The sequence below is a fragment of the Lontra canadensis genome, unplaced genomic scaffold, assembly GCF_010015895.1.
Source record: "Lontra canadensis isolate GAN:19392208 unplaced genomic scaffold, GSC_riverotter_1.0 scaffold59, whole genome shotgun sequence".
NCBI lineage: Eukaryota > Metazoa > Chordata > Mammalia > Carnivora > Mustelidae > Lontra > Lontra canadensis.
Window position 1 is genome coordinate 169,841 of NW_022631053.1, and position 10,786 is coordinate 180,626.

Genomic DNA, 10,786 nt, shown 5'->3' on the forward strand with positions numbered 1-10,786 from the left:
CTATCTCAATATATCCTGAGATAGTAGAAGTAGGCAACTCACGTTAAACATCAAATCTTTTACAACATCCTTTTGCTTCTGCCTTCTGCATCTTCCCCTTAACATTATAATTTAACCTCATGGTACACAAATAAAAGATATACAATAGAAGTGAACCTTTTTTTTTTTCCAGCAATCTTTTCTGTTGGGTTTTTTGTTTTTTGTTTTTTGTTTGAGATTTGAATTGCCTACAATTTGCATTTGAAAGAACAACCTAAATTTTAAAATTATAGATAAAAACAAGACGATAAATATTACACTCCAAATGAAACTAACTTCATTATAATTACAACACCAATTCAACAAATATTTAGAAAACAAAAATATCACATATAACTAAAATATCAAATGCAAAGCAAATAAAAATTTTGTACATGTAAACAGCAATTATCAAAGAAAAAGATAATCCAGTACAAACTGGTGAATGTGATTTGAAACATCCAGTGCAATTTTTGTCCCCTCAAAATAGAACATTGGTATGAAAGACTTTCCCTTTGTAGATTTGGGTGCCCAATTTTTAGAATACTGGATATGAAATATCTTTATCTCTTTGACATAATAATAAACCAATAGCAATCAATATTAAAAATAAATACAATCAGATATAACACCAATAATTCATTGAGTTAAACTCATGATGGCACACACAAAAAAATCTTATACCATGATTTCTAGTCAAGAATTATGGGCCCCAATTAAGTCACTGTGAATAGATTTATAAAAAATTAAATATTATAACTCAGAAATCATCCTGCTTTGGGTTGACACTTCCTCTAATCACAGGAGACTGCTAATTCCAAGATCATCTTCTTACCAAAGCAATTTTTCTGCCCATGATCTAAGTAGGCCCAGTCTCATATAGTTGTACCTACAGAGTAGGGAGTATGATATGTTGATAGAATGGATGTAAATTTTACTGATGCTGAATATCTAACACTGCTCTTAAGGAAGAGAAAAGGATTGCTATTACTCCCTCCATTACCCCTTCCATTTGGTCGTCTGTGGGATGGTCAACTTAAGGATCCTTAAGTGACTCAAACTTGACACCATGCTAAAAGTGATTCAGGATGAAATTATCAGTAAGCCCATTAATGAGGAAGTCATAAAAAATGGAATTAATATGAATATGAAGCTTTTTTCTTCCACAGGATTTTCCCCAAAGCTTGCTTGACATCCTTGTTTCTTAGAGAATAGATCAGAGGGTTTAACATGGGTGTGACCAATATGTAAAATACTGAAGCCACTTTACGAAGTTCAGGATTGCTTGGTGGTGTGAGATATACGAAGGAGACAGTCCCATAGAGTAAACTTACTACTCCCAAATGGGAACTGCAGGTAGAGAAGGCTTTCTTTCTCCCTTCACTGGAAGGAATCTTCAAGACTGTGGTCACAATGTACATGTAAGACACTACGATAACAACTATTGTAGGCAAAATAATGAATGCAGCCAAACTGAAAGATACCAACTTATTGACAGAGAGATTGGAACAGAAGATCTTCTAGATTTGGTAAGAATCACAGTAGAAGTGATCAATGACTCGGGAAGCACAGAAAGACACTGAGAATGTTACGCTGACTTGGAGGATGGAACTGAGCCAGCCACAGAGATAGGAACCAGCCACCAGCTGAGTGCAAAGGCGTTTTGACATGTGGACACTGTAAAGAAGTGGATTGCAAATGGCGATGAAGTGGTCATAGGCCATGGCTGCCAGGATGAACCTTTCTGTTACAATGAAGAGGGCAAAAAAGAAACACTGGGAAGCACACCCCACAAAGGAGATAGTCTTTTTCTCAGACAGGAAGTTGACCATGGCTTTCAGGGCAATAACAGTAGAGTAGGAGAGATCAATGAAGGAGAGATTGCCTAGAAAGAAATACATTGGTGCGTTCAGCTGGGAGTCAGTCACAATGATTGCCATCATACTAATGTTCCCCAAAAGGACCATGCCATAGACCAGCAGGAAGAGGAGAAAAAGGAGAATGTGGGTCTCTAGATGGACACTGAAGCCTACAAGAATGAAGTCAGTTACATCTGAGAGGTTGCCTGCTCCCTTGTCGCTCATGCCAAGAACCTGCTAAGAGGTATAAGACAAGGTTACAAAATGAACTTCCTATCTATTTCCTGATATCATAAAATATCCTTTTCTCTTATGGAAGATATTGGAATTTGTGTTACCATCACCTACTTGCCAGATAATTGCATTAGGTATGATTTCTGGTGCCCTTTTCTAGAACCTAAATCTAAGGCATGTTGTGATTGCCCACCAGCACATAACATGTAAGTTACCTAACTCATAGTTTTCTAATGTGACTCTCCAAATCCAGTGTTCTTCCCATTATAGTAAATGTGACATCAATGCATAAAGCATTATTTCTTTATACCTGTTTAGCTCTTCCCTTTATTTTCATGATGTTAAATATATCTGAAGGTTTTAGAGATATATAAGTATTCATTCTCATTTTTAATTATCATTTCAAATTCATTTTATTTTTGATAATTCTTCCAATTTAAAATAAAAGGATCTAATTAAAGACTGATTTAAAATTCCATGAAGTGACATTAGACCCAAATAGAGGGTAATATTTAAACAGTCTGTGAGAGTTTATGTTATCAAGAGATTTAGCTTGGTATCCAAAATAAGAACCTTGGAAAATAGAATGCATCATCACCTTCTTGAAGTAGAAAAGCTCAGCCACACTACCAGGAGGGGAAATCCATGGATTCTACATATCTGCACAATCTGTCAAGAAGCCAATTTTATTTTAAACATCTGTGCAAGTGTGGGAAAAAAAAAGGAACTTCAAAATAGTGTATTGACTAAAACTTTAGGAAAGTAATTATGATGTCTCCATTTAGAAAGAGATCCATAAATATATTAAAACTTTCAAATGATTATTTTGAATCTGTGACACAGCAGAATAGTATGATTTATCTAATACTTTGGAAACTTTGTTTTCTGCAGTACTGTGACACAGCTATTTCTGCTATTCAGATTTTAACACCAATTATGATTTAAATCACCCAACAGAGAGAACAGCCTGTACAGCTTATCAAAAGCGTCAAATGATCTAATAAGTATTCATTTTTGACTTGGCACATATGGCAGAATAGCCATATTCTGCTCTCATCCTCCTTCAGGCAATTGACTGTCTGCCTTCTTCATCCTCGTCCATTGGCTCCTACTGCTCTCAGCCCATCTTCTTCCTTATCATCACATATTAACTTTTCTAAAAATGTTAGCAACTTGGTGCACAAGAAAAGAAAACTGGCAGAAGTTCAGTGGTAGTATCCTTAGATCTCTTCTTTACCCCACTGCTCCCATGGCAAACAGGAATCCACTGAAATAATCCTAATTAAATTTATTTTTGAAAAAAGTACTAAGTGCCCATGTTAACTTGTACAAGGGTGTTTACACTTAAATATTGTAAAACTAGGCCTAAAGGAATAAAGATTTAACAGGGGAGTTTCAGGCATCAGACATCAGATATTAAGTGGGTAATAGAAGAGGAAAAAGAGAGATTTTCAAGAAAGGTAGAAGGCCTTGTCAACTCTACCAAATTCACATCATACAACTGGATAATCAAGCAGTATTTTAGCAGAAAATTTTCTTTGCTTCCACTGTCATTAACGAAATTACATTGTATTGTATGAAACTGTATCAGCCAGTATGCAGTGACAGGAAATCATTGTTTTGAGATCATTATCATTTTTAGAGACTAATGTGTATTCATCCAATCATTAAGTCACTGAACACCATGGGCCACCTAGTGTATACCAGCCAAAATATAGGAATACACAAGTATCAGAAAGGAGGCTTTTCAAAAGTATGAGTGCATTGTATTTTCTTCTTTGCCTACATTTTATTATGAAATAACCAGTAGGTTGTGATTTGCCCTTTAGGAAAAGGGACACGAGTTTTTTGAGGTGCATACTAACTTCTTTTTATAATTTGTAAAAGTAAATGTTATCAATCAGAAAATAAGTGTCATGCATGAAGACACACAGACATACTCATAAATGACTCATTATTTGACTGAAATAAACATAAATTTATCTCATCTCTTACCTGAATATTCCTTTCTTTACTTTTCTTGAACAATTCTCTAATGATAGATGCAAGGACACCAAAGCTATTGTGCTTAATTCTAGAAATACAAACAAGTTTATACAACTGTATGAAGGAAATGAAAGACAATGTCAAAATTAAACATTTTTTTAAATTAATACTTCATACAAGACATAAAATTTTTGAAACACACAGTTTCATTCTGTTTTAGGCTCTGCTCGTAGATTAATAACACCGCATTCTTCAATTAAGAGTATCTTTTTAGGGGCACCCAGGTGGCTTGTTGGTTAGGCTTCCACCTTCAGCTCTGGTCATGATCTTGGTGTCCTAGCATCCATTGCACATCAGGCTCCCTGCTCAACTAGGAGCCTGCTTCTCCCTCTCCCTGACACTCCCCCTACTTGTGCTCGGACTCTCTCTCTCTCTCTCTCTCTGTGTGTCAAATAAATAAATAGAATCTTAAAAAATATATACTTTATCTCAATAGTGTTCCTGATAATCCCCTATAATTTTGTACCTTTGCAGAGATAAGAGGATGAAGTAGGTGATCTAGTGAGCCCTCTTCCAACCCGATGAATGTTTCTTTATAGAAACTGATGTGAAAATGCAACTGAGCCTGTAGAGCTGCACTGCACGAGCATGGATATCTCACAGGCCTTGGACTGAGGGAGATGATGGCAAATGGGAATTTAAGCAAAGCGAAGATAAAATCACCAGTGAATAGTGAGTCCCTGATGGCCTGGGGAATGCAGCTGAGGAGTCCTTGTGCCCTTTGTTAGCTCTACTGAAAACATTTCAAGCAATTACACCATGGATTGCATAGAAAAGGGTCCCTCAGAAAGAAGTAAGAATAAGTCAATTATAGGATGATAAACAATAGCAGGCTCCACCTTGATCCCATGAGGACCACATAGAAGAGACAAAGAGATGAATTATATTACTCTCATTACTCACCTTGAATTAACTCTAGGTCTCTTTTCACATTTACTATTAGAAAACTTGTTTTAAGGTTGAGATAATATATTTTATATATTTCCATTCCTGTTTAATTTCTGCCTTCAACAGTCACATTGAATTTATCTACTGATACTTTTATCTGACATCTCATAGTCTTGTATTGTCTAGGTTCATTGTCCCTATTTTCTCATCAGATCTTACTCTCTGCTAAATGATTTCTATTTGTGTATTATACCATAAAATATATTGCAGATGATGCTACCAATGTATTCATGGTTAATATTAATAATTGAGCCTACTAATAGGTAAGTCTATTTGAATATAAATGAAAAGTATTACCTCAACACCTTGTGATCTCCAGTGACTGAAACTGTGGTTCCAGTTTGATGGTCCAAATATCAGAATGTGCCTATTTTATTGACATGAAAGAAGCAATGAACTTGAAGGAAACAAACACATAAAACTTAGACCTTCTTAGTATACCATATACTGAATTTCAGTATTAAAAACTTTAGAATAAAATGCACAAGATAAAACACTTAAATAAATTTTTCTTGGGACACCTGAGTGGCTCAGTGGGTTAAGCCTCTGCCTTCACCTTAGGTCATCTCAGGGTCCTGGGATTAAGCCCCGCGTTGGGCTCTCTGCTCACCCTGCTTCCCCCCTCTCTCTGCCTGTCTCTCTGCCTACTTGTGATCTCTCTCTCTGTCAAATAAATAAATAAAATCTTGAAAAAATAAAAATAAAACTTCCAGACTCTTTCTATGAAGCCAGCATTACCCTGATCCCCAAACCAGGCAAAGACCTTACCAAAAAACAGAATTTCAGACCAATATCACTGATGAATATGGATGCTAAGATTCTCAACAAGATCCTAGCAAACAGGATCCAACAGCACATTAAAAAGGTTATCCACCATGACAAGGTGGGATTCATTCCTGGGCTAAAAGGATGGGTCAACATTCGCAAATCAATCAGTGTGATAGAACAAATTAATATGAGAAGAGAAAAGAACCACATGGTCCTCTCAATTGATGCAGAAAAAGCATTTGACAAATCCAGCATCCATTCCTGATTAAAATGCTTCAAAGTATAGGGATAGAGGAAACATCCCTGAACTTCATAAAATCTATCTATGAAAGATCCACAGAAAATATCATCCTCAAAGGGAAAAAGCTAGCAGCCTTCCCGTTGAGATCAGGAACACGACAAGGATGCCCACTCTCACCACTCTTGTTCAACATAGTATTAGAAGTCCTAGCAACAGCAATCAGACAACAAAAAGAAATAAAAGGTATCCAAATTGGCAATGAAGAAGTCAAACTCTCTCTCTTCACAGATGACATGATCCTTTCTATGGAAAACCCAAAAACTCCATCCCCAAACTATTAGAACTCATACAGCAATTCAGTAACGTGGCAGGATACAAAGTCAATGTACAGAAATCAGTGGCTTTCTTATACACTAACAATAAAAATAGAGAAAGACAAATTAGAGAATTGATTCCATTTACTATAGCACCAAGAACCATAAGATATCCTGAGATTTTTGACACTCTACCCCAACCACATTTGCATAGGAAACAAACCCACCCATTTCCCTGATGGAGCTATTTTCTACCTGCTCTAAGACGCTAGGACTCCTGAGGACATTTCTTGAAAGAAGAAGCTAAATTCCCTTTACATCCATCCTACTCCTAATTTTCATGAGTGCAGTTACCAGAATCAGAACCCAGCTTGCTGAGAGAGGAATAGCGCTCCAAAGCAGAGGCACAATTTGTAAAAGACTGGCTTTAAAATTTGACTGTTTTTTGGATACACCCTGGCAAAATGCAAAGTGTGTTGACATGAATGAATTTTGAGGGCTCTTTTAGTGGTGAGATAGATACTGGGTAGAATTTGTACTTACCAGAGATTTTTAAATTAATGTGCTGATTCATGCAAATAGTCTAACGGTTTGCTGGATTGATAAGTACAACCCACAAATTAAAAATGGATGGCTCTAAAGAAGTTGGGACACTAATAACACTGAGAAAACTTAAATTCAATCTCTTTAGGAGACAGTGATGCTGAGGAGGATTAACCATTGATGTTCTGGTCTCATACACCCGGGTTAGGTGCCCCTGAGGTATCAGAAAATCTTCCCATCCTCAGCGACAAGAGCAGCTTCCAAAACATCTTGATTCTTCTCTTTAAGGATGTTGATGTGAGACATTAAAGTTAAATGCCACTCCCTCTACCACTGAACTTTTGTGAAGTAAATATTTCCAATAGCATGGCATTAAACAAATTTAGATCCTATTTAGAAATTCTTTGTTGATTTCCCACACCTAATTTCCTGAAATGCTGACTAAACAACTCACCCTTTCCAGCCTTATGATTGTGGATATGCAGACAGAACCAAACATAATTTACATGTCTAATTATTTAGCTTTTGCTTAAGTCATCCAAAGTTAATTATGTAAGTTACCACAAAAGAAACGTAAGTCTTATATATTATATTATATTTTATTATATTATATATATTATATATTATATTACATATTCAGTTGAAGAAACTGAGGCCAGTGCAAATGTAAATAAATAGAGATTTTTAAATGTTGGTAAGCAAAAAATAAACTATTTCAAAATCCTAGAAGCCATATTTCATAAAAATGAACAAATAGGAAAATCAGTCTTTAGTTAAAGTTCCTGTTTTCAGTTTTTGTTTGTTTACAAAATTGAATTAAGAAATTACTTTGAAACTAATTCCTTTTTTTATGTTTTTACTTTGAGGATATATTGCTTTTTTCTTATCCCATCTCTTATTCCTCTCCCTCTCCAGGCTTCACAAGTAAGTTTCTTTGTCCTCACTGAGATCTCCTGAATAATAACTTACACACATTCAAAACTTTTATTGATTTTATGACCTACGTTGCTTTCAGGGGATTGGACAAAATGACATCTTATATTCAACATACAAGAATAAGTGTAACAAACAATCCAATATCAATTCGACATTATAACATTTTGCAATATCTAATCACTTCAGCTTCTCCAATCACCATAAAAAGGTGAAATGTCATAATAAGAAGTTGAAATTATCTTAAGGAAAAGACATTGAAGCAAGCTGTGGGTGCTTGTCCACAGATGCTTAATGTAGTCATTTTAACCTATGTTAGTGAAATTTCAATTCAGTGCTTAATTACCATTTACAACTATCAGAGTCAGAGAATGTTAACATCCTGGCAATAGAAAATATTATTATAAATGCCTTCACCAAAGTTCTGCATCATTACACTAAGTATTAGGTAACCATCAATACATAAAATTTAAAGACAAAATGCAATACATGATGTTATAGGGCAATTAATATACGTGCATATCCAAACTCAGAACGTTAATCAAGAAAGATGAATCCTACAGTACAAAACAACAAATAAGTTAATAGTGTTTGAGAAAGTGAGTTCAATCTTCAGCTTCCTGAGATGGTATCACTATTAAAAGATTTCTTCATGTGGATTTTTGTGTACAATTTTAAAGTCACCCCTAAATAACAACTTGTGATGTCTTTGTTGCAGAATGTAATCTTCAAAGTCTCTTGGAGGTAGCAGTGTTTCATAAGCAATCCATGCATCATGTTTTTTTAAAAAAAGACTTGGTCAGTGAAAGCCAACAGAAGGTTGGTAAGACATTGGATGTTCCAGTGGCATCTTATTGGCACAAGTAACAAGAAAGATATAAATTAGGCACTACTTTTCATAGGAGATCCAGAGAAAAAAGTTACCAAAGTGTTTATGGCAATTGAAAGAAAATTATAGAGACCTTATTGACCACCTTTGGAAGTATGCTGCCTTGGTTTTCAACTTTTCCAGATTCCTTCAAACATTTAAAGTGGTTTCAGCAATGCCACTTCTGAGGTTTTGCACTGGAATACTATTATCTGTTAAGGCTACAAAACAGGAAATATGAATCAACCAGACAAAAACTAAAACAAAAGAATCTAGGCTGTATTTTTATCCAGTATTCTATTGCCTTTTCCCAACAGTCCTTAGTAACCTGCACTTGTTAGGTCTACAACAGAGTGACACTCTAACAGTAATGGGCATCCAATGGAAATATGTAAAACCTAAACTTAAAAGGGTATTTTCCAGACTAATAATAATAGAGGACAATGATCACTTTCCCAAGCCAAACTGGATATTTATTTTGCTCTCAAATAATGTTTTTCTCAAGTATAATTAAATGGTTACCTCTGAGTATCAACTATAATGGTAGATCCACAGGTTTAGGGAGGAGGGGATAAATATAACCTTAATTTTTTAAAAATCATTTTGCTGATCTCTTTATCTCTTAAAGAATTATTAATCAAATCTTGAACCCTAATAAACATTAACCCACAAAATGAATGCCTTGTGCATTCATCAAAGAAAGCTTTGCTATCTAAACAAAAACTGAAAAAAAGAAGGGTTAATCAGATACCCATGTTTTGGGTTTTCACAATGCCAGGTACATGGACAAAACTGATCACTGTACCTTATTTCTTAGGTTTAGCTTTTCCCACATTTGATTTTGTTTGGACTTAAGCATTAACTGTTTCACTGAAGCCCTGTTTCGTTTTAGCACTTAGAGCTCTTGTAAAAACAGTGACCTGTTATAACTTTCTCTAGAACTTGGCTTCCCTTGATACCTGTCAAATCTGTGGGTTGCTGCTGCATTAACCACTCTTCTCTCAATTGGCATTTGATGCTTAGCACTAATAACAATTTTATTACTCCTTAACCAAACTTATAAACACACTCATACATACACAAATATAACACATGCTTGCACATGCATATAATCCAACTATTCATGAAGGTTATTGTAAGGTCTTGTGATATTTTTCACTGAGATTCTCAAGCTCACTTCATTTGAATATGGTGCCTTCACTAACTGCATATTCACTACAAATAATTTGTGTCATCCAAAACACAGGGAGCATGGGTTGTAAAATATCATAAATATCCTAAAATATTTTCATGGTATGACAGCAAAGTAGACATGACTCTGTCATTCAAAGAAATTTGAATAAAATATCTTAACTTACAAAATCAATGCAATTTTCACATTTCTTTTTTGGCCTATTAATTCAACAAAGATCACTGGTTATTCTACCTTTCCCTTTCCTCCTCATTATATCCACACGCTCTCTTATCTTTTGCCTGACATGGAAAACAAAGTACACCACGAGCATTTATACTATCATTTGCATACAAACAATTGGGTTACACAGTTTCTAAGTTAATAACTATGCTAGCTATTTTCTGCATCTCTATTTTACTTAAACACACAGGGAAGCAAAACTATAAAATTCTATACTTCCCCTTTTGCATAACATATTATTGCCTGCAGAGTGAGAAATACATAACCCTTTATAGAAATGCAGCAGATCTTCATGGTGTCCAGAATTTTCAGATTTAACATTGCCTTGAGAAAAAGTGAATATATTATTTCGAGCTTTCTTTACAGGATGTTACTAATGCTGTGGAATAAAACTGTTGATGTGCATTTTTCTTTGAAGGGGTGGCGTTTTCTTTTTTAAATAAACCTGAGCTTTAAAATGCCTGAGTCTAAAAGATCAAGAAGATAAAATCAGCTGGTACAAGAACAGAACATGTGGAAGCAGATTTAAAGTACAACTTTTTTCTTCCATAGGACTCTTTTCATGGCATCTTTAACATCCTTATTTCTTAGAGAGTAGAT

General features: G+C 35.0%; 1 pseudogene; it reads right to left on the reverse strand.

Annotated features, from left to right (window-relative positions):
* Positions 1–1,154: 1,154 nt before the first annotated feature.
* Positions 1,155–2,102, reverse strand: LOC116878747 (annotated as a pseudogene).
* Positions 2,103–10,786: the final 8,684 nt, after the last annotated feature.